At 42.1% G+C, this 23,605-nt stretch overlaps 1 protein-coding gene across 1 annotated transcript in view; it reads right to left on the minus strand.

The window, feature by feature from the left end:
* The window catches only part of LOC105389611 (Down syndrome cell adhesion molecule-like protein Dscam2), a 152,871-nt gene that overhangs the window by 86,386 nt on the left and 42,880 nt on the right, over positions 1-23,605 (minus strand). The gene's annotated exons all lie outside the window — the stretch shown is intronic.

Below are 23,605 nucleotides of genomic sequence, written 5' to 3' on the forward strand. Positions count from 1 at the left end.
GTTTTCGGAACTGATTGTCTGTGGGTGGCGCAGACAGTGTTGCCACACGTAGCGTTGCGGTGCACGACATAAGCGGAAATAGGGAAAAGGATTTTAGGATCGAAACCTTGCGAAAATTATGAAAGTAAATATATTAAAAGATAGGTGGCGACACCATTTCCTCCCCCCTTAAAGGGTCACCTTTAAAAACATTCATAAGTGAAACGAGACAAAATTATAGCCTAGCTAATGCGGTAACTAAAACTAATTATAAACTACAGCGGTAGATACTAATGTATTGTTTATTGCGACGGGAGCGGACATAAACGTACAACCGGGCGAGCGTATGTGCCCCTAGCAGTCCTTACAGTAACTACCCGCGTTACTCCATCCCTTGAAGGATGAACTTTGTCGACAATCGCCAATGGCCACGAAAGCGGAGGCGCGTTATCATCTATGATAACTACAACTGTTCCAGGTATAATAGCAGAGGATGGAACATTCCATTTCTGTCGAGTCTGCAAGCCATGTAAGTATTCCACTCTCCATCTCCTCCAAAAGGATTGTACGAGTTTATCGAGCAACGAGTGCCTATGAAGTAGGCTAAGGTTGTCGTCATGCACTTCAGCCGCGGGCAACGAAAGTAAAGGCGCGGTGTGAAGAAAATGGCTGGGCGTCAGCGCGGCGGGTTCAGCGGGGTCCGCACTGAGCACAGTAAGAGGCCGCGAATTGAGTACACTCTCGATTTGAGCGAGTACAGTAACCAGCTCTTCATATGAAAGCAGCTGTTGACCAATCACTTTAAATAGGTGATTCTTTACCACCTTCACCATGCTCTCCCAGCACCCCCCGAAATGTGGACTGGCTGGGCAGTTAAATTTCCATTCAATTCGGTTTTCTGTGAGCTCCTGCTTGAGACTGCAACTGAATTCGTCGCTGTTTAGAAATTTGTAAAGGTCGCGTAAGTAAGAATTAGCGCCGACAAAATTAGTTCCCCTATCAGAATGCATGACCTTTACCGGGCCTCGGCGGGACAAGAAACGCTTTAAAGCGGCCAAAAAACTGGCGGTGCTCAGATCAGTCGCTACCTCAATATGTAGTGCGCGAGTGGTAAGACATGTGAAGACGAAAATATAGGCCTTCATAGCCTTAGCTCCACGGCGACGAACAGGAGTGTAAGCGATAGGCCCTGCGTAGTCACAACCTGTGTGGGTGAATGGCTTCGTAACTTGCTTCGTGCGACAGTCGGGCAAGTCAGCCATCAGCGGATAAGTCGGACGCGGGCGCGCGCGAAAGCAAACATTGCATTGGTGCACTATCCTCCGCACTACGCGCCGAGCAGATAGAATCCAGTACTTCTGGCGAAGTAATGACAGGAGCAACTCTGGCCCTGCGTGCAAATATTTTTTGTGATAATATTGTATTATCAGGTTAACCGCGTGATCATCACGAGGCAGAAGTATCGGGTGTTGATTATCAAAATCTAAATCGGAATTGGAGAGTCGGCCGCCAACTCGGATTAGGTCGTTGTGTAAAAACGGTCTTAATTTATTAAGCACCGGGGAAACAGGCAAGTCATTTTTAATATTTAATAACTCATCTTTAAAATGTTTGTTTTGGAGTATTTGCAGCAATTTTGTTTCTGCGTACTCCAAGTCAGTAGCGGTAATACACGTAGGTTCGCGGCGTGGTAATAGTTTTAAAACCCTACATATATAAACGATTATTCGCAGGAGTTTGGTCCATGACGAGGAACGAGAAGCAGCGGGGTAAATACTACACTCGTCAGCAGGTGTCAAAACAGCGTGAACTAGGTTCCTTTGCTCGGGAACGACGTCTAAAGTGGAATCGTTAACTTCATCAAAGGAAGGCCACTGTGAAGCATTTGATGCTAGCCAGGACGGCCCGTTAAACCACAGCGGATGGGTTTTCAGTTTGGAGGGGTCGACGCCGCGTGACAGGCAGTCGGCCGGGTTGTCTGTCCCCGCGACGTGATGAAAGTTTTCAGGGGATACATTTTCATTTATTTTAATAACACGGTTGGCAACAAATGTTTGCCAACGGTGAGGCGAATTTTTTATCCAATAAAGCGCAACCTTGGAATCTGTGTAGGCGCGGACCCTAATTGGAATGCGGGAATTATACGATTCAAGTACTGAGCGTAATAATTTCGACAGTAAAAGAACTGCGCAAAGCTCCATACGAGCAATCGTATGGGGCGGGGTGGGTGCTATCTTGGACTTCGCGCAGAGAAGGCGGACCACATTACCCGACGGAGAAGCGACGTGCACGTACACAACGCCGCCTTGCGCCTGCTCACTAGCATCTGCGAACCCTACCAAGGTCACCTCGCAACCAGTCGCGACGCTGAGACAACGAGGGATTTTTATCTCATTTAGCGCCGGCAGTTCGCGACAAAATTGTCGCCAAAGCCTTACTACCTGGTCGGGCGGGACTTCGTCCCAATCCACCTTCAGCTGCCATAGTTTCTTAATTAATAACTTAGCTACCAATACAGTTGGCGCGACGAAACCCATTCTGTCCCAAAGTCGGGCGATCGTTGACATTATGGTACGTTTGGTACACACTGAGTCCAAATCAGGAGGGTCGATTTTAAAATAAAAGTCGTCATTATCAGTAGACCAACCGAGTCCTAATATTTTATGCTCTGTAGCCTTGTCGAATTCAACCTCAGTAGGTATCTTGTGCGAAGCGGGCAACTCATTGAGTGCGTATTGTGAATTACTGTTCCATTTAACAAGATCCCACTGGGCACCCTTGAACATTTGAATCAGCTGTTTTGCTGCGTCCACCGCCTCCTGTTCTGTATCAACAGAAAAGGCGATATCGTCCATATACAGGCAGGACGGGACGATCTCCGCCGCGCGGGGATACTCGGCGCCGTCATCGTCGACGAGCTGCTGCACAGTGCGGAGCGCGTGGAAGGGACTTGACTTTAAACCGAAACATACTCTATTAAATTGATATAGAACCAGAGGATCGTTTGGATTAAAACGATATAAAATTCTCTGATAGCGTCTATCAGATTCGCGAAGCATAATCTGCAGAAACATCTGTTTGCAATCAGCGGTCATCGCTACAGCGTGTAGGCGAAAATTTAAAATAATTTTAAACAAGTCCCCTTGTAAATTTGGCCCACTGTGCAGCACCTCGTTTAGCGAGACACCGGATGAAGTCTTGCAACTTGCATCTAACACGGGGCGCAGCTTCGTGGTGGACTTGTCCTCGCGGAGGACACCATGGTGCGGGATTATATAGCTCGGGGACAAATCGTCCGATGACGCCTGCGGGGGAACGGTCAGTGGCTCCACATAACCTTTGGAAATATAGTCCTTAATGACGTCATCGTAAGCGGCACGAAGCTCGGGAGAAGCCTCGAGCTTCTTCTCCAAACACAAAAAACGTTTGCGAGCAATGTTATAGGAGTCCCCAAGTAAAAACACGTCTTTATCAAACGGGAGAGCTACAGTGTAACGGCCGGTCACGGGGTCACGTTCCGTAGTCGAGCGGTAAAAATGTTCACATTCAACATCCGTGGGGTGCTGAACGGGCGAGCCGGGGACTTCTTCCAGTTCCCAGAAGCGGGTAATTAAATGATCCATAGGCTGCTGTGGCACTATGGCGCAGCATGACGTCACGCATGCTGGGCGGGCGGCGAGCGCAGGCACGACTCCCATGAGTACGTAACCTAGCACTGTATGAATAGCGGGCGGCCCCGATGGTCCACTGGAGACCACGTCGTCGGGAAGAATCAAATGCGGAAACAGCGAAGCACCAATCAAAACATCGATTTTGTTGGGCGTAGCGAAATGGTCGTCTGCCAATGCTATTTTATTAAGATATGGCAGGGCGGTGGAGTCGACATAAGCGGTAGGTAAGTTGTCAGTAATCTTATCAACAACTAAAGAATTGATTTTGTATTTTATGTTATTATTAAAGCGCGAGAAAAACTGTAAGTCCACTGTCCCGTGGGATGCCCTCTCCGTTCCCCCGAAGCCCCTCACAGTAGTACGTTGAATGGTATTCTGCCGTAACCCCAAACGATCACAACATTCGCTGGTAATGAAGTGACTTTGCGATGCAGAATCCAGCAAAACCCTTACAAATTGTTTATTACCCTTACTATCGTACGTAGCTACCATAGCGGTAGCGAGCAAAACAGTAGTAGGCGTATTACATTGCGGCGTACTACTTTGAGCGGCAGCGGCATTAAGCACGCAAGGACGCGGAGCAGCAATGAACGTCGAACACAACGCGACGTCCGCTTGCGCGGGAACGGATGATTTCGCATCAGCTGGCTGTGACGTAAGCGATGCACCGCCGCCGCCGCCGCCACCAACCGAGTCAATGACCGCGGCGCGCGGTGGCACAGTGGTTAAGTTCTGTAAAGCGGGTGACGGATTCGACTCTCGATTAAAATGTAATAGCGAGTGGTGTTTTTGTTTACACACTCGGCATCCCGAAGCGGACTGACAGGAAGCAATCTTATGCTTCGTACTTAGGCAATTTATACAGCCATTTAAATTCTTCGCGGCTTGAAAACGCTCGTGAGGAGACATTTTATGGAATTCGGGACATTTGAACAAATGATGATGTACAATGTTTGTACATAAGCACTTGTGAGCGGAATTAGAGTCGACGGTACTAACGTACGCATTGTAGTGAGGCGGCGGGTTTTTGTTATTAGATCTAGGGCGAACAGCCGATCGTGATGCTGATGCAGCGCCACCACCGGCGGCCGCAGTGGTCGGTGCGCGCTGTAATATTTTAGTTTGATTATCCAAGAACTCAACGAGCTTATCAAAGGTTGGAATTTCAGACTGATTATTATTACTATTCTCAAAAGTACGCACGGTATCAGGATCTAATTTAGTTAAGGCAGTTTCCGAAAATATGAAGTCTTGTAAGTCTGTTAACTTTAGATTCTTTAGGGCGCGTACTGCGTTAACAAATCGGTCATTAAAGAAATCCAAATTACTCGCAGAAATCGACGACAGCGGTTTGAATTCCATTAATTGTTGTAAATAGGTAGCTGCTAGCGTGCGCTTATCTTCATACCTATTTACTAGGGTATCAAATAACGTTTTATAATTTTCAGCCGAGGGCGTAATGCCCGCACAAGCGGCCTGGGCCTTGCCTGTTAATTTACCTAGCAAATAATGAAGTTTCTCATGATCTGAGAGGGACTTATTGTCGTGAATAGTAGATTTAAAATTGGCATAAAATAGTGGCCATTGGCGAATGTCACCATTAAAGCTCATCAACTCGATAGGCGGTAAATTAATTTTACTTTTTTGTGGAAAACAATCATTATTTTGGGTAGTTTTCGTGACTACGGTACATGACGCAACCAAGCGTTTTACGCGACAGTACAGCTGTTCGAAAGAAACTATAGTGCCACAATCTTATCTGTTCCGGTGGCGACGTCGCTGTCATTGAATCCAGTGATGCCATCGATTAAATTTTGCCTATTTCTGGTTTAAACGACAACTCATTTCTGCTATTACCTATTTTTATAATTAGGTACATTCATAAGTATAGATAAATCAAAATATAGGGTCGAAAGTAAATTAAAGAGGATATAATATATCAAACGACATTTGTTGTATAAAAAAATTGTCCACGGCAAACAGAAACAAAATTAGTTCTGATTATGTTCTGATATAAGACATTTAATCTAGATTTTACAATGATATAGGTAAGTAATATCTGTGGGTCGTGGGAATAACGAGATAGAAAACTATTGTACTTAATTATTATTTATTTATTTATGAACACTTTATTTTTTTCATTTTCTTAAGTAACAAGAAACAAGAGCATAAAATTCAAAGAGATTCAGACAATGTACAAAGGCTAATTGCCAAAAATCCATTTCTTCCAGCCAACCCTTGATACTCGTAGTGGAAGAAGAAGATGTCATTAATCATCATTATTTCGTCTAAAATCGCTGCAGGTGCGAGAAATTCTTCTTGGTATACTGCCTAAGGTATAGGTACGCTTCACTCACACCTGTAATCAAAGAAAAATAAAGATTATATACTTTCATCACGACCCATCCCGTCCCCACTGCTGGGGTACGGGTCTCTCGGGAAAATATTAATAAAATTACATGTAAATATATGGGTAAAATTATTCGTCATATTTGGCAACACTAACCTGTAGCCGCTGCAACTCGTCCTTCCAATTTTTCTAACGGAATTAAAGGCGCCTGAATACGTTATTCTTCCTGCATAAAAGCTAATATATCTAGTATTACTTTTCTTGCATCACTTTTCAGCGCTTTTGGCATTATTACACCCAGAAAATCACAAAACAAATTAAATAACGTAGCGTCAGCCTCTTCGCAGAAATTGACAACTCAAATAACGCACAGAGTATGAAAGGACGTTTGACAATGACGTCTCGTTAGTACACATTTTGACCACCGGAACAGATAAGATTGTGGCACTATAGCGATTTATAATCTGGCTTGGCAGTAGGGTCATTGGACATTAAACAGCTGTTGTACTGATCTAACACTTTTTGGAAATCTGAACGAATTGTATCTACATTAATACTCGCATCGAGAAAAGCTTCTCTCTCCTCGTTCCCTTTATTTATTTCGGTAGATAAATCAAACGCGTATTGTAAACACTCGAACAAAGCATTACGTTTTGCTTGCAGTGTCGCGAGTTCATAATTATGTTGCACCGAATCTTTTTGATTATGCGGTTTTGATGCTTTCGACATCGTGAAGTCGGAAAATAAAATGAAACAAACAAATTAAACAATCACAGGAATGTGGGTGTACAATTGGAATGATAACTTGATAACGCGATTGAATATGGCGCCGCGCCGGCGCGGCGGCGAGTGAATGTGAGTCTACCTTCTTATGCCTATTATTGCAGCAAGCGTAAAAATGCGTGATCTATTTAAGTACAGTAGCCCTAACTACTAATAGCGGGATAATACTTTATATGTATTTGAAGCGAGATGATTATATGATTATTACGTTTTTGGAAAGCGTACAATGTATGTCGATAAAAAGCGGTTAGGTAAATAACCTATGCAGTGCGCCGCGTGCGCACTAGCTTAAGTTCACTTTTTGGCTTTGAAATAAGCTAATAGGTATAGGGCGGTTTTCTCCTAATAGGTGACCTAATAGGGGCGGGGAAATAGTAATCGCGGGTCGAAGGACCACATGGTTACGCCGCTAAGCCGGAGTCCCTTCGATAGAAAAAAATAAAAGAAACTACAGCAAGGTGTCTCACCGAGGGAAAGGGTTGATGAAGTGTCGTGCACCTACCTGGTCGCTGGAGGCAGTTCAGGAGACCAGGAAAAGGCGGCCGGCTTCCAGACCCTCGCCTGGCGCCACGTGCTCGATCGATCAGAGATCAGAGCAATCCAAAGCACTGTAGCACTCAACACACACACTGATATTCTTCGGTTAGCGGTTCACCACGAATAAAGAAGAAGCGGAAGACTTTAGCAACTAGCCAATCGTCTATTTTGAAAATAAGTTCAATCGCGAATAACTTAGCGCGACGGCGGCCATGAATTCGTTTTCGGAACTGATTGTCTGTGGGTGGCGCAGACAGTGTTGCCACACGTAGCGTTGCGGTGCACGACATAAGCGGAAATAGGGAAAAGGATTTTAGGATCGAAACCTTGCGAAAATTATGAAAGTAAATATATTAAAAGATAGGTGGCGACACCAGTTTGTTTGTTATGTGTAATGACTAAGTAGGTATTTCCCTTTTTCATATATAAGTACAAGTACTTACTGAGATACGTTAATTTCAAAGCTCAGAAAAGGTCTGCAATAGAAAATAATATATCTTATTAACTCTTTCAATAGGCTTCATTAGTCCCTCCGTGACTTTTCATAACTGCTCTATTTACGACATCATAATTACATTCATAATAGATAATTAATTTTCCTGCTTATGTGTACTGTGAACTCTGGATATGAATAGATAGGTATTCGAACTAAGTACGATAGTGGGATTGGAATTGTTACTCTAAACTCTTACCATGAATTCATCATATATCATATCATATCATATCATAATCTGATGTAGGCAATTTTGTAGGCAATCGTTTTTCTTTTCTATGACTTTGGAATCTTACCTGAAATCAATACAAATTTAATTAGGTACTTAGATAGATAGAATAGATAGAATATTCTTTATTTGTACACACACATAAAATAAACTTATATAACTTAAATACTAACACAGATACTTACTTAGTTAATTAACCCTTAATGTAAAAAAAAAACTACGACATCTTTTATATTTAATATGATAAAAACATTATTAAGCAGGTGTAGTAGGTACGCAATATTTTTGTTCCCTCCGCAACAGAATCAGGCCCCTTTATAAACATAAAGCGTTATTCATAAAGTGGGCTTGAGCCACACGTATCTAATTTCCCCGACATTGACGTACAGTTCCCGTGAACACACCTTTATGGGTGTACGTGAACACAGGCGAGCGTGTCGAGGAGTGGTACTGATCGGGACGAATTCGCCAATAAACTGAGACAGACGAAACGTGAGGAAAGCTTCACATGCAGATAATTATACAGTATATATATTTATGTGTTATGTTTGTTGACAGATAAAATTTATATCATCGTCAGTACATACAGTAATTGAGTTTAGTCGTCATATACAGCAGGTTGATACTTACAAAAGCATTTGGTTATACATAGTACGCCCAGGTTCACATTTGAGCAAATCTGACTAAACATGAAATTATAATAAAAACATGCATTTTAGAACCTGTTTACGTCTAGAAAACTTTTGTAAAGCCAAAGTTTTACAAAACCTTAGAGCAAAAAGAGCAATTTGTAAATTTTTGCTAACTTTATCACAAGAAACTCTGAAAAATTCACCGACTAAGCAAAACTTTAGAAGCCTTCAAACTTGTTTCTCCGAGGTTTCGTTTAGACTTGTAAAACACTGCCTTTTCTTTTATTATTCGTATACTTATAACTTTTCAAGCAGAAATCCCGACGACGGGCGTTTAAATTGTCAGCCATTTTTAATTATCGGTAGACGCCTATTGTTGTCGACACACTCCTGCGGCGACGCAACTACCATCGCGATACAACACGGAGCCGCGCGCGCTTTAATTAAAAATAGCTTTAATTCATTGACGATTACAGAAAAAAATTGCTAAAGAGTCTTCACCGACATCACCTGATAGCTAGGTATCGTCTTTTGATTCAAGTCGTAGATGCACTGCGTTTCTTGCAGGATTCTACTGCTTATAATGAATGCAGGATGGTGTATATTGAAGTGAGATCCTGTGGATCTCCCTGCGGCCGCAGCCGGCCCGATGCGGCAGATAGGACACGCCGCCGCCTCTTGATTATTTCCCTCTTGAACGCCTCAAAATGGAGGGAAATATCCAGCATGAATATAAAGCACAGACTATGAAGTATATTCGAGAGCGGTTCCGACATAATGGCCACGTCATCGGATTTAAATGTGAAATCCTTCTTTAGTGCATTCGAATAGAGAGCTCCTTGATAACTTTGGCCGTTTTATCTGCTGGATTCATGGATTCAATTGTACTACCATAATCAATTACATTCCTTTTATAAGTACCTACCTAATTATGTATGTAATGTATAGTTTCATTTCTCACCAAAAATAATGACATCGCCTTCATGAGAATAATAATAATACATAGTAGGTAGTGGGTACACATACACAAGAATATCGTTGTCAAAGTGTGAAATTTAATTTGGCATCTACATTATTTTGCAGAAGTTTTCTCTTAAAATAAGATTGTAATCCAAATACAATGCTCGGACAATAGCAGTCTGGCCAGAGCACACGGACAAAAGATGTCTGGTCATTGTCTAGTAGAAGTGCAACTCCATACAAGTATAGGTTACTCCAACTTAATAATATAAAGGTTTTGCTAAAGTGGTATACTATCGGTGAGGGGTAATATACAATGCATCATCTATTAAAGAGCTTTAACTCAGTAGAAATACGCATTTTAATTATTTATTAGAGGTAACTGTATACAAAACTGTCAAATGTGCATAAAAAATATTTGATCTAAGTATATAGGTAGTAAAAAAGTGGCGTGCGTGACCAACAAAGTTTCTATAGGATCAAGTTTAGAATGACTTCCAGAGTATCCCCCTATCGTCTTGCTATACCTTTTTAACACTCTGTGTATCACGTCAAAATTAAAAAGCTGAATCGTGAAGAAACAGTTCCTTAGAATTAATTTGCTAACGGAATAAAACACCTGTAAATAAGTTGTAATTCAAAGTCAGCAAAATACACCCAACTTCCTCCCGTATGAAGAACAAACTTCGAATGAACTTTTAACGAAGTGCAAAGCAGCTCGCCCCGCAATGGCCGAATGGTCTCGAGCCACGGAATGGGTACCAGGAAGACATAAGACTGAAGCTCAATTTAGCAAAGTAAACTTTAAGGTGTGAGCGCTACAGTACGCCAAAGTGTCGGGAATAAGCAGGATAGCGCTAGTTGTATTTCACTATTTGTCTTTTAATGTAATAACCTTTGAAAAACCTATTTACTGAATCATATCATTAGGATTAGTACTTCTAAGGTAAAATTCTTTACTAAGGTATACGTAGAGAAGTAGGAAGGCTGTGTTTAAGGTATAACTACCTTCACACACAGCCTTCCTTTGTGCGATGAAGGCACATGAGATACCAAATATTTATTTATATTTACTTTATCTTACATATTGCTTTCCTATCCTGAAATATACGTACACTAAATATTAGTTGCACAAAATTAATTTTGGGCACCTCTCCACATTTTTTCTTCACCCAACATGGCTATGAAAAAAGTTCCAATAATTGAACACGATCAAAGATCTATTGGTCGTCCTGCACCCAGTGGTTCTTTCTCACACAACGCTTATTGAATTTCACAGCTCTCCCCACTGTGTTACCCAGTCGAGGATTAATATACGAACTGTTTGGAAATCTCACTGGTCGAGGCACCGAGTGGTTGGCTGCTTGTGGGAATACAGGATAGGTATGTTTGTTCTATTCGCGAGTGGTAAGGAGTATACCTACTTGCTTTTGTTACTTGAGTGGTAATTGGTAATGTTTCGCTTTTTGTAGGATAAGTAACATAAGTAGGTATTTGATGCTCTATGTAGTTTGGCTGACCATGGAAAAATCCCAAGTTAAATATGTAGGTACGTACTTATATCAAGTAAAGTAGAAGTTATATTGTTATAGGTGCTTTGGGCTTCAGACAATGTTATGAAAGAAAAGAGCAAAATAATCGAAGTTGAAAATAATACAAACCGCACTTAAAGGAAAGCTTTTAAAAAAATTAGACACAACAAAGTATCGTAAACTCAGATTATCTCAGAAGAGCGAGTGGGAGTAATCGCTGTTAATAAATTTAATTTACGTTTTGATGACAAAATAAACCTGTAGGAAAGGATAAAAGACAACTTTGCAACTTTAGAAAGTTTCAATGATGTTTTTTTTTGTTGTAAATACTTAGGACCACTTGCACAAATATATTAAATCTAAATTTAGTGTCAAATTTTATATGTATTAACGTTTTTTAAATCGAGATTTGACACTAAATCCAGAATTAAATGTTTGTGCAAGTAGCCCATAGTGTTTATATACTAGGTAATTAATCGGATTTTATCTATTAGGTACTAATAGGTAGGGTAACGTAACGTACCTTGGGACGCTTGTACCTCGGGACATTGATTGTATTTTAAAAACCGGCTAAATAAACACATTAAAATTCTACCCTAGGCATAGTATTTTACTCGCTTGGCAAAACTAGTGAGTCTCGTGATCATACCAGCATCGAGTGTGTGGTGATGACAATATGAAGTTTTTTGGAGTCAAAAGTAGCTTTTGTATAGTTTTTTGTGTTGCTTTATCTCATTGAGGCATGCTCAAAATAAAGACATGGATGTCACGTATAACTTTTCAGTTATTTAATTTTATGATATGGCAATTATCTGAAAGATTCCTATTAATTAAAAATAAAGATATTTAAATTTTGGTTAATCATTGCTTTTTTGTACCTTGGGACACGATTAAATTTGTACCTTGGGACACTGTTTCCTATGGCTTTGTACTATGGAAAATGCAAACATCTAAATAACGCCTTATATTTCTGTTCTTATTAGTGCCAGAGTGAAACTAGACAGAAGAGAGATGCAGTAAATCAATAAGAACAGAGATATACGGCGTTATTTAGAAGTTTGCATTTTCCATAGTACAAAGCTATAGGAAACAGTGTCCCAAGGTACAAACGTGTAACGTACCTTGGGTCAAAACAAGCATTTTTACTTTTATCTTAATTTAATAAAATCTAGCCACACTAAAGCTTTAGCACAAATACTAGTGATAATAGATTATATATCCTACCGAATAAAGAAAATTTCACATTAATATCTTAGTTGTACGCTGCGATAGCTTCATTCAAAGTTGGGGTAGTCGAAAATGTCCCTAGGTACGTTACGTTACCCTATCTATAAAATATAGTCTGCCGACTAAGATATAAAATTAATATGCGCGGGTCTTTTAAGTTCCTGTAAAATATGTCCATGTTAAGTTCTCGAGCTTGCCTTGTTCTGAATATCCTAATAATATCAATTATTAGTCTATAACTAAACTAAAGAATCGGTATAATCAATCTATGTTCTGGTAAACGTTTACTCAATTGATTCATATTTTGTTCAAAATGTTACGTTTACAAAATTGTAAGTAACTTTCTCAGAGAATAATATTCATTAAAGCAAACTCCTCTGATCCGTAAGTGTCCGCAATGTCGGAGTAGTCCCTTCTTGTTCACCTGTCATGTGCATAATGCAATCAAGTTATGTAGCTGCTAGCTCCGTAGTATGCACACGTTGCGAGTTTAATGAAAATTATAAGTTGCTCCGACTTGAGCTTTTGCTACTGCGTCGTACGGGTGCTGTTTGTACTGGGAAGGCAAAGCTTTACAAAACCTTTCATTAACTTATACGTATGTTGGGTTTTGCAAAACGGAAAGCTACGTATAATTGACATGTGAAATCTTTTGGTAACTTCGGTAGAATATGGAGGGAGTTAAATTCTTACAGCGGAATAAAAATAAAGTTGTTTGGTTATTTAATGATTTCATGATGGCCAGTTTCGATTCCTGAACATGCAGAGGAAGGTAGAAATTTGCTCCGAAGCTATGGTGACCTCTCGACTGTGACGCAGCGGTAATGATTACAACCCAACTCCGAATCGAGATCGTAAAATTCCCGACCCCGTGCTAAATTTAAACGATAGACGTTGAAGGGACTATTTGTGATACTAAACACCCAGTGCATGACATGAGGGTTACTCTATACTGACGAAAAAAGAGACAAAAGAGAGCTGTTGTGCAATCAGCACGTTTAATACAACTGCCCTCTCATACCTCTATAATAAAAGTAGCGCTTCAGTACCCAATTAACCTAAGTGACAAACCTAACCGTTTAAATTACCACAGGCAGGCCATCTCTCTTTCAGTCGCAAGGGACTCTCTGTTGGAAAAACGCTGAAATTAGTTTCAGGTTCAGTTCTGTAATAAAGTAGGTACTACCATCACTTTCGTTAAAAAGGGTCGGTCGTGTGTCAATTTGTTTAGTACGCGCCTTGAATCCCGACCTCGTATGTAGAAGTTACAGTACTGTTATAGAGAGTAAAAAAAATATACAGAGGAATTAAGACTTGTAATTAAAAAAAATTAGTATAAAAGTAGTGTATTTTCTTTATAGTTTGACTACTTGTATTTAAAGTTTTTAGTTTTTAGTTTTTAGTTTTTAGTTTTTAGTTTTTAGTTTTTAGTTTTTAGTTTTTAGTTTTTAGTTTTTAGTTTTTAGTTTTTAGTTCTTTCATCTTTCATGTTTATTTATTTTTTTGCACATCTTTGTACCAGTTTTCCTGTACCTCCTGTAGGTTGGCTGGTAGAAAATGCTCTTAGCATTAAGCCCACCTTTTGTACATTTATTTTATATTTGTGCAATAAAGAATTAAATAAATAAATAAATAAAGTCTAGCGCAGTGTCGCTGGATCAAAATAAAATAATGTTGAAACCAGCGTTTCGTCGCCGGCATTTTAATTCTATTTATCTCATATTAGGGCAAATAAATGTCCGCTAAAAATGGCCTATAAAACCCCAAACAGTCTGTTTATTATCCTCATAATCGTAAAACATAACCTCCAAATGTATTATTCATTAAAGAACGAACCTCCTTACAGTACCTTTGAAACATCTGACACAAAATAGGACAGACATTAGAATAGGCCTTCGCAGTGCAGGTTTCAGGAAACGCATATATGTATACACACACCCCTAATACAGTATATTATTTATTTTTGCACGAAACAGAAACTTGATGTAGTTACTAAAGCTACATAGGCGCAGCAAAGATAAAGTTAACAAATCAACATAGCCGTTTTCTGTAACCCTATATAACAAAACATGGCACTTTGTTTAAGCTAAGAGTAATAATAAAAAAAAAACAGTTACAATACCATAGTAAAGTATAGATTTGCTTTTTTTTCCACAGCGGCACGTATCGATGGCTGGGAAGCAACAAAACCCTTCTGCGATGTAGCAGAAAAATAGCTTGGTTATGCGGCACCGCCAGCAGCGCGCGGCCGCATAAATATAGAGGCTTAGGGGAAATATCTCTCACGCCAGGTGAGACCAGGTAAATAACATAATAACTCTGCCCGACTGATTGCTTCGCAAATAACTTGCAGATGAAAATTTTAATAGAGACGCGTATTTGCGTTGTTGTGTATACTGAATATTACATAGGTATGGGTATCTTGGTTCAGTTACAGATGAGCCGTTCTCTGACCTGCCAAGAACGTTACCTACTCGTAAAATTCCACCATTATTAATAAAACGAATATTTTCATTTAAAACCCAAATTCTACTGAATAAATGTTTGCAAGTGTATACGGCTTTCCCTTGACCATTGATCAGTGTCAAATGCAATTCAAATGTTGAACTCTATTAGATTAGTATGTGCCGAAAGACCATTAATTCCGTAGGTACATTTGGACTGAATTCGCCACTCTATCGGTTACATATCCACGCTGGGACGGGCCGGCGGCTAAATTGGGACCAGGTTAATGAAACGTCTATCAAAATGTTGAAAGGTCATTTTTAATTGAAAATTTGGCGCTGAGTACTGCATCGTATATAAAATTGGGATAAAAGTCGATGCTGGTCGTTGTTTTAAGGGTGTTAAAGTGTAAATGCTTTTATAATTAAGTCCACACTTTGCACAATTATTTTTATATTTATGGAATAAGTCAAGAATTAAATAAATGAATAAAATTTATGTACTTCTTAACATTCCAGCAATGGGCAAACAAGACGGCAACAACAGCAACTGTAAGAATAGATACACAAAAATTACCACCGGTAATTACATACACTTTTATGTTAAAAATAGGTAGGTATTGATTCCACTACATACGAGTAATAGTGAGTGAATTTATAGAATAGAAGGCCACAGACATTATGATTATAAAAGAATAATTTTTTTTTATCTTAGTACACAAAAGAATGAATGTGTTTTCAAGTCATGAGGGAAATCATTACGGAGAATTCTTGAATTCTTTATGAAAACACGTTTCAGTCTCCGAAAAATATATAATATTATTTACCTATGAAACTTATTTATTTATTTATTTATTATGGTTCACCAACATTTGTTACATCAAAACTATTACAATTCTATAATTAAATACAAACTAGATGCACAAACAATTAAAGGTAAACACTGCATGCACAAAATTAAAAAAAATCGACAATTTAGTGGCTACTTAAAATAAATTATAAATAAATAAATAATACTTATTATAAAACTGTTAAACTTAAAGTAAAAATGTAGGCAGTTAAACAACTTTCAGTGATAGACTTCATTAATTATGGAAAGTATGTATTTCCAACTGAAAATATGTATTAGCAAACACTGTAATTAGGCAAAAAACATTAATTTATTATATTTTTGACGACCGGATGGCGCAGCGGTTAGCAACGCTGACTCTTGTGCCGAAGGTCCCGGGTTCGATTCCCGGTCGGGGCAGATATTTGTTTAAACACAGATATTTGTTCTCGGGTGTGCCCGTAAAATGGCAATAGGCCCGCCCCCTATTACATTGGGACTAACGTAAACACTGGCGAAAAGTGGGTGCAGCAATGCACCTCTGCCTACCCCGCAAGGGAGTACATTAGTACAAGGTGTGAGTGATTTACATGCTCTAAGACTAATAGCAAATAACACCATATACCTACCTAAATAATACTTACTAAAAGAGAATGTGTAGCTTTATAAGTGTAGCAACAGGTTGGCAATTTATCTTCTCTACACGCGAAATCTAGATGGTCAAAGGATTAGGCTTAGCTGTTAATTTGGTACAATTTATACCACACTAAGTAATATTATTATTAGTGTTTCACAAATTCTGTACAATTCACAGCCATTAAAACTTACAGACAACCTACAAAACATACAATTCATACCCACGGGGTTTGTAACTAACGGGAGTGTGGTGTAGGAAGTAAAAAGGCCGGAAAAACACTTTACGGGTTTATATTGAAAACAGGCACACGAAAATACAAATTTTACCGGTCAATTAAAGCGCTCGTGATAACGGCTAGACAAAGACTTGAAAAGACTGAAGGTGGCCGCGCTTGCGCCGCCGATGCGGTGGTAGTGACGTCACATACGCAACTACATTCACATGCAAAACATTTTTGAAGATCGTTTACTAATATTTAATACAAGTTATGGATACATATCGCAATAGTGGTTACAATCATAAATAAAACAATTAAATACCTAACTATGGAACGCGTCGTCAACATTCCCCCCCCTAGTGCTGACTCAGCACTCTTTACCAATAGGTATTCTAGCGACGCGCGTGACTGGTCGCTTCCAGCGACCGGACTGAGTCCTGACCTCGACGAGCCGGACCCTGCCATCATTACCTGGCAGGACTGTCTCCACTAAGCCTTTCCGCCAAACGTTCCGCGGGGCATCAGGCTCAATAAGATATACTAAGTCACCTACCTGTAGTTGACGCGCCTGCTCCTCATTCCATTTCCTCCTCGGAATGAGCTCCGGCAGCACCTCTCTCACCCAGCGCCGCCAGTACATGTCAGCAAGAAGCTGCGCCTTCCTCCACTGTTTTCTCAAATTGAGGTCAAATTCCTCGAACGCTCCGATTACCGGGAGGTTTGATGAACTTCCGAGAAGAAAATGGTTAGGAGTAAGGGCCTCCGTGCTCCCCGGTTCCACTGAAACGTGCGTCAATGGGCGGCCATTCACCATGTTTTCGACTTCAGCCATCAACGTGCCTAAAGTTTCCTCTTTAGGGGCACGTTCTTTTAAAATAACTTTTAATGAGGTTTTGACACTCCTCACCAATCGTTCCCACGCCCCACCCCAATGGGGACTTACTGGGGGAATAAATTTCCACTCCATCTCGTTGTTTACCCCATCAAGTTTCAGGCTCTCCTGATCTATATCCCTTATGGATTTCTTTAGCTCATTATCGGCACCTCGTAGGTTAGTACCATTGTCTGAGTAAATGAAACGGGGCCAGCCTCGCCTCGCGGCCATGCGGCGCAGCGACATGATCAGGGAGTCGGACGTTAGAGAAGGCACGAGTTCGAGGTGAACGGCTCGGACTGTGAGGCAGGTGAATAAGACTCCATAACGCTTCTCCCTGCGTCGTCCTACCGTTACCTCCATAGGACCAAAAAGGTCCAAGCCGCAGTGGGTAAAGGGCCGAAGGTGATGCGCCATACGGGCCTCAGGCAAGTCACCCATGCGAGGGACTTGGGGCGTGCACCTTCTCATACGGCATATTATGCACCTCGTCGCTACGGACTTCACCGTCGGCCGTATCTTTATCACCCAATACCGCTGCTTGAGCTCGTTGACGACGGTCTCCTGACTCCCGTGTGCTAGTCGGAGGTGGTAGGAGAGCACGATGAGCCTGGCGACGTGGTGGCGCCCGTCCAGGATCACGGGTCTCTTTGTTCCAGGAGGCGCGTCAGCTGCGTCGATGCGCCCGCCGCTCCGGAGTACGCCGTGTTCGTCGAGGTAAGGGGACAAGGTAAGTAACCTACTTTTTTTACTGATACTTTTACCTTCTTTCAGGTTGGCCAATTCCTCACTGAAGCTCTGGGACTGCGCGTGCTTTATAAGTAACCGCTCGGCTTCTTCCATCAGTTCGCAGTCTATGTCTGCGGCTTGCCTACGGCACCTACCTATAAACTTAAGTACATTCGCAGTAGCCCTCTTCAAACGCAGCCAGGAAGAAAAGCGTTCCGGATCCGGTACCGGTAACACAACAGGTGAGTAATCTCGAACTACAGTTACACATTCAATATTTTTATCCAGCTGACTGTAAACAATAGTTTGCTGTGGCCATGATGACTCATGCGCACGTAAAAACTCGGGCCCGTGACACCATTTACTCATAAATGTGTCATTATCGAAGCTATCTCTAGTTGCCAAGTCCGCGACATTTAATTTAGTAGGAATATAACGCCACTCATTTATTTCAGTTAATTCATCAATCTCACCTAAGCGATTAGCGACAAATGTTTTATAATTTCTAGCATCATTATTTATCCAATGCAAAACCACGGATGCATCACACCAAAAAAATCTTTTTGTAACATTTAATCTATGCTCTTTAATCAAGGTGTCTGCCAGCCTCGCCGCCAGCAGCGCGGCCTGCAGCTCCAGGCGCGGCACGCTGGCCGGCTGCACCGGCGCCACTCGGCATCTACTACTTACAAATGCAACACTAACATTCCCGTGACAATCTATCCAACGAAAATAGGCCACAGCACACATCGCCTGCGTGGAAGCGTCGCAAAAAACGTGTAACTGTAGTTCATTAAAGTTATTATAATTACCTACACTCGGGGTAGCGGCATCGCTCGCTGACCTTGGGCGCGGCAGCTGTGGTGACGTCATCGCCGCCGACGTCACGGAACCCGTATCAGTCAACACGGGGAAAATAGATGAATAACATCTAGGTATTCTCACCTTTTCAATAGTTTTCAGCAACTCGACCCATTGAACCCATTTTTCAAATGTGTTATCCGTAATTGCGTCATCCCATCCGATGTTAGACCTCCAAGTATCCTGTAGCATAATTTTACCTTGAATTGTAAAAGGAGCCAGGATTCCAAATACGTCGAAGATGGACATTACTACTCGTAGTAATATTCTCTTCGTCGGCCGTTGTTTCCCTGTGAGTATATCGTCGGGGATGCGTTTCAGCGACACGTCGAAACCCAGCAAATCTTCAGAAGGATACCATATTAACCCTAGCGTGCGCTCACCAAGACTCTGCTTATCAATTTTGAACCTTATAGCAGCAGTACTCAAGGTGGCCGGCGGTAAACTATCTAAGACGGCCGAACTATTACTTGCCCAATTGCGAATCTCAAAGCCGCCGGATTTATGTATGTAAGATACATTATTTACCATCTCGGTCGCGGTGGCTTCGTCGCTAAAACTATCAATATAATCATCCATGTAATGTTGTTTTTTAATCGCATGCACTGCGGCCGGCTTAGATAATTCAAACCGGTCCGCATTCTTATTTTTAATAAACTGTGCTATAAATGGGGAACAGCTGGCACCAAAGATAAGAGATTCCATTGTGTATGTCTTTACTGGGGTATTTAAACTTTGACTCGAACGCCATAAAAACCTCAGGGCGTCTTGATCTTCCTTATGAATTTTGACCCTTAAAAACATATCTTTGATGTCACCAATTACAGCTATTTTATTTTCTCTAAAACGTAACATAATACCGAATAAAGATTCCAATAGGTCCGGTCCTGTTAGTAGGTAATCATTTAATGATAAGCCTTTTGTTTTCGCGGCGGCGTCGAAGACCAGCCGGAGCTTGTTTTTGTTTGGGTTATCAACTCCAAAATGAGGTAAGTACCAAGTACGTTCAGTAGGGTGACCATCAGCTGTTAGTTGTGATGCAAAACTGTTATCTAACAAATGTTGTATGCGTTCAGTATACCTTGTTGCGAAGTCCTTATTGGCTGCCATCTTCTTCTCTACACTCTTCAACCTGTTTAAGGCTGTGGCGTAGCTTTCAGTCGGCATTTTGCAACTCTTGTCCTTCCATGGAAGACTGACAAACCACCTACCGTCCTTTAAAGTGGCCGACTCCTCAAGTTGCCGACGAGCGCTTTCGTCGTCAGAATTCGGCCTAGGTTTTGTTGACACACCTAGTGCATCAATAGAAAATCCACGTCTTACCTCGTCGTGGATGTCCCGCAGTTCACGCGCGACGTCGTGGTCACCCGAGTCGGTCAGGAAGTTGACCAGCCCCGCGCTCGCGGCCGCGCGCTGCTGCTGCACCGGCACCACACCATGGACACACCAACCTAGAGGGGTTAAAGTTGCCGACGGTTCCATATTTTTACCTATTCGACTTTCAATACTTTGCAACAGGTGACAATTATCTTGACCAATAAGTAATTCAGGTTTGCAATCAGTATAATAACATAATAAAGACTCATTTTTAAGGAATTTCAGATTATCATATTTTTCAAATTCAACAATAGACAGTGTTTGTAACGGTAAATTGAGTTGTTTACAAGTACGGGCAGTTATAGAATGCATTACATTGTTCACACCAGATAAGCTTACTTGAACTATATTGCTTTTGAATACCATCTCGTTATGAGTCCAGGCCCCGCGCACATGCACGGTGTCGGGGCGGCCGCGCAGCCCCGCGCGCGCCGCCAGCTCCTCGCTGACCAGCGATATGGTCGACCCGTCGTCCAGCAGGGCGCTGGTGTCGTAGGCCCCATTGGGCCCGTGGATCCGCACGGGTACTACCTTCAGTAGGACCTTACAGCTGCGTGTGCCGACGTGCGCTACCGTCTGCGCCGCAGGGGGGTCCTCGAGGTCAGCCTCACTCGAGGCGGGTGTCCGCGACGTGGTGGCCGCGGTGTCCCTGCGTGGCTCGCTGCTGCCGGCGGCGTCGTAGTGCAGTAGGCGGTGGTGGGCGCCGCCGCAGCCCTCCTTGTCGCAGGCGGGCGCGGGACACAGCTCGCGATCGTGACGTGAGATGAGGCACTTGAAGCATATGCCGAAACGTTTTACGTGCTGCCATCTGTCCTTACGTAAAGCTCGTTTGAACTTTCTACAGTTTGTGAGCTCGTGTTTAATCGCGCGACAGAACGAACACTTGTTATTATTGCTATTCACTGCGCCCGTTTGATTCGAATTGACTAACACTGTATATGGGCGTGTCGCACTATGATCGGTATTTTTATATTTATCACTTCGCGGGCACAATACACTTAGGTTTGCCGTGGACGTTATCTTCACAGCCTCGTCGCGCAGGAACTCGGCGAGAATCTCCAGGCGGGTCCGCCCAGGAGCTGCATCCTTGATGAGCGGGAAACTGTAATCAGACCATCTCGGTATGAGCACTGCTGGGAACTTCGATAAAATTATGTTCGTTATGTTCATGCCTTGTAGATAGTCCTCTCTCCCAACAGCACGTACAGCTGCTACAAAGTTTTGTACTTTCACCGAGAACGTCACAATGTCCCTGTGATACTCGGTCGACATGGGGGGCAATTTACGTATGTCGTTTATTATCTTAGATATTATAATCTCCGGGTTTCCAAATCGTAGCTCCAGTGTCGACATTACCTCTCGTGTCGACGTAGCCGTTATTAATAGTGCAGCAACGGCTTCTCTGGCTACTCCATGTAGGCACTTACGTAACCTCCAAAGGTTTTCCTTCTCGCTGAAGCTGCAGAGCGACGTGGACTCCTCCAACGCTTGTTTGAAATGGAGCCACTCCATGGGGTCGCCCGAGAAGCTTGGGAGGTCTCGGGGCGTGCTCATGCGACTAAGTAAGTTGGAGTTACCTGCATTAGAAGCCACAGCAGTAGCTATTTTCTGTAGTGCACTGGCCAACATTTGCACTGTCCCTTCGCTGCCGGCGGCGTCGGCGTGAGCTGCCGCGGGTGCCGGCGGTGGGCGCGGCCCGCCCGAGTACAAGCCATCATCGTGGGCAGGCTGTGCTGTTAGTGCTGTCTGTGCTTGCTGCTGGTGACTGCGGTCCAACCACTTCTCGATTTCTTCATTGGATTTGCCTTCTGACGGCTGTGGACTGTAATTTTCTTCATCTTCCAAATCGGCAATATCTGCCTGTAGCCGTTTGTCAATCAGTTCCATTTGTATCTTCGCTTTTTCCTCAGCTGCCTGCAACTCTAACCTTTTTCTGCGAGCTATTGAAGATGATGACGTCGACTTAGCAACAGTTTTTGAACCGGCGGCGGCGGCCGTTACTCGACCGTTCGGTGCCGACCTCGTGCTACCCTCAACTGCGAATGTTCGGCTAAGCATCATCTTCTGTTCCATTTGCGGCTCAATTTCTTCAATTTTAGGCGGTTCGCTTTCAGCATGCCTCCTCAGCGACTGACTTCCCGTAGGTTCACACCCTTTCTTCACTAGTTCGCGTTTCACAGCACTCCGTGTGTTCACCATTTTACCGTCCGTTTTTGGCGTGTAAAACATTTAGAATCCGGTTCGAAGACCACTTTGTAACTAACGGGAGTGTGGTGTAGGAAGTAAAAAGGCCGGAAAAACACTTTACGGGTTTATATTGAAAACAGGCACACGAAAATACAAATTTTACCGGTCAATTAAAGCGCTCGTGATAACGGCTAGACAAAGACTTGAAAAGACTGAAGGTGGCCGCGCTTGCGCCGCCGATGCGGTGGTAGTGACGTCACATACGCAACTACATTCACATGCAAAACATTTTTGAAGATCGTTTACTAATATTTAATACAAGTTATGGATACATATCGCAATAGTGGTTACAATCATAAATAAAACAATTAAATACCTAACTATGGAACGCGTCGTCAACAGGGTTCATGAACCGAGCTGCGGAACCCACGAGGGTCTGTCAGTGACGTTTATGAACCTGCTGCGGTGCGCCGCAGCGGAACCCTAATTACGCAGCCAGCCTGATTAGAACTGCGGAAACGTACTGGCTTCTACGCTAGTTTTTGTTTTGAGTCTGTACAGAAGAATATATTGCATGACTTTTATTCTACTTCTTATCGACGACGACGTGTCTTCTTGGTGTCGACGAAAAACTAACAAAGTCGCTAGTTTACTAGTCTACTCGTTTCCGATAGTATAGAATTTTAAAATAATTAGACAAAATTCTCTCATGGAAGATGTGGTACACTATTATATTTTCAGAGCCGAATAGATACGAACAAAACACACATTAGCATTTAAATAAACAACCCTAAAATAACTCTAGACGACCACTTTTCACCTGTCATAAGCAGAAAGTTGGGCCGCGTATTTTATTACGATGGCGCGCGGACGGGAGCCGCAAAAAATATTGGACGGTCCACAAGAGACTGCTCGGTCAAGACTGGACGTGACGTTAAATTAGACTCACATTTGAATAACGATTGTATTTGAGTTCTCTGCGTAATTTCTTTAATCTTATCTACAATACTAACAAAATAAGAATATTTCATTATCGTAAATACATATTTACCTAGAG

Source organism: Plutella xylostella, chromosome 19 (assembly GCF_932276165.1).
Source record: "Plutella xylostella chromosome 19, ilPluXylo3.1, whole genome shotgun sequence".
NCBI lineage: Eukaryota > Metazoa > Arthropoda > Insecta > Lepidoptera > Plutellidae > Plutella > Plutella xylostella.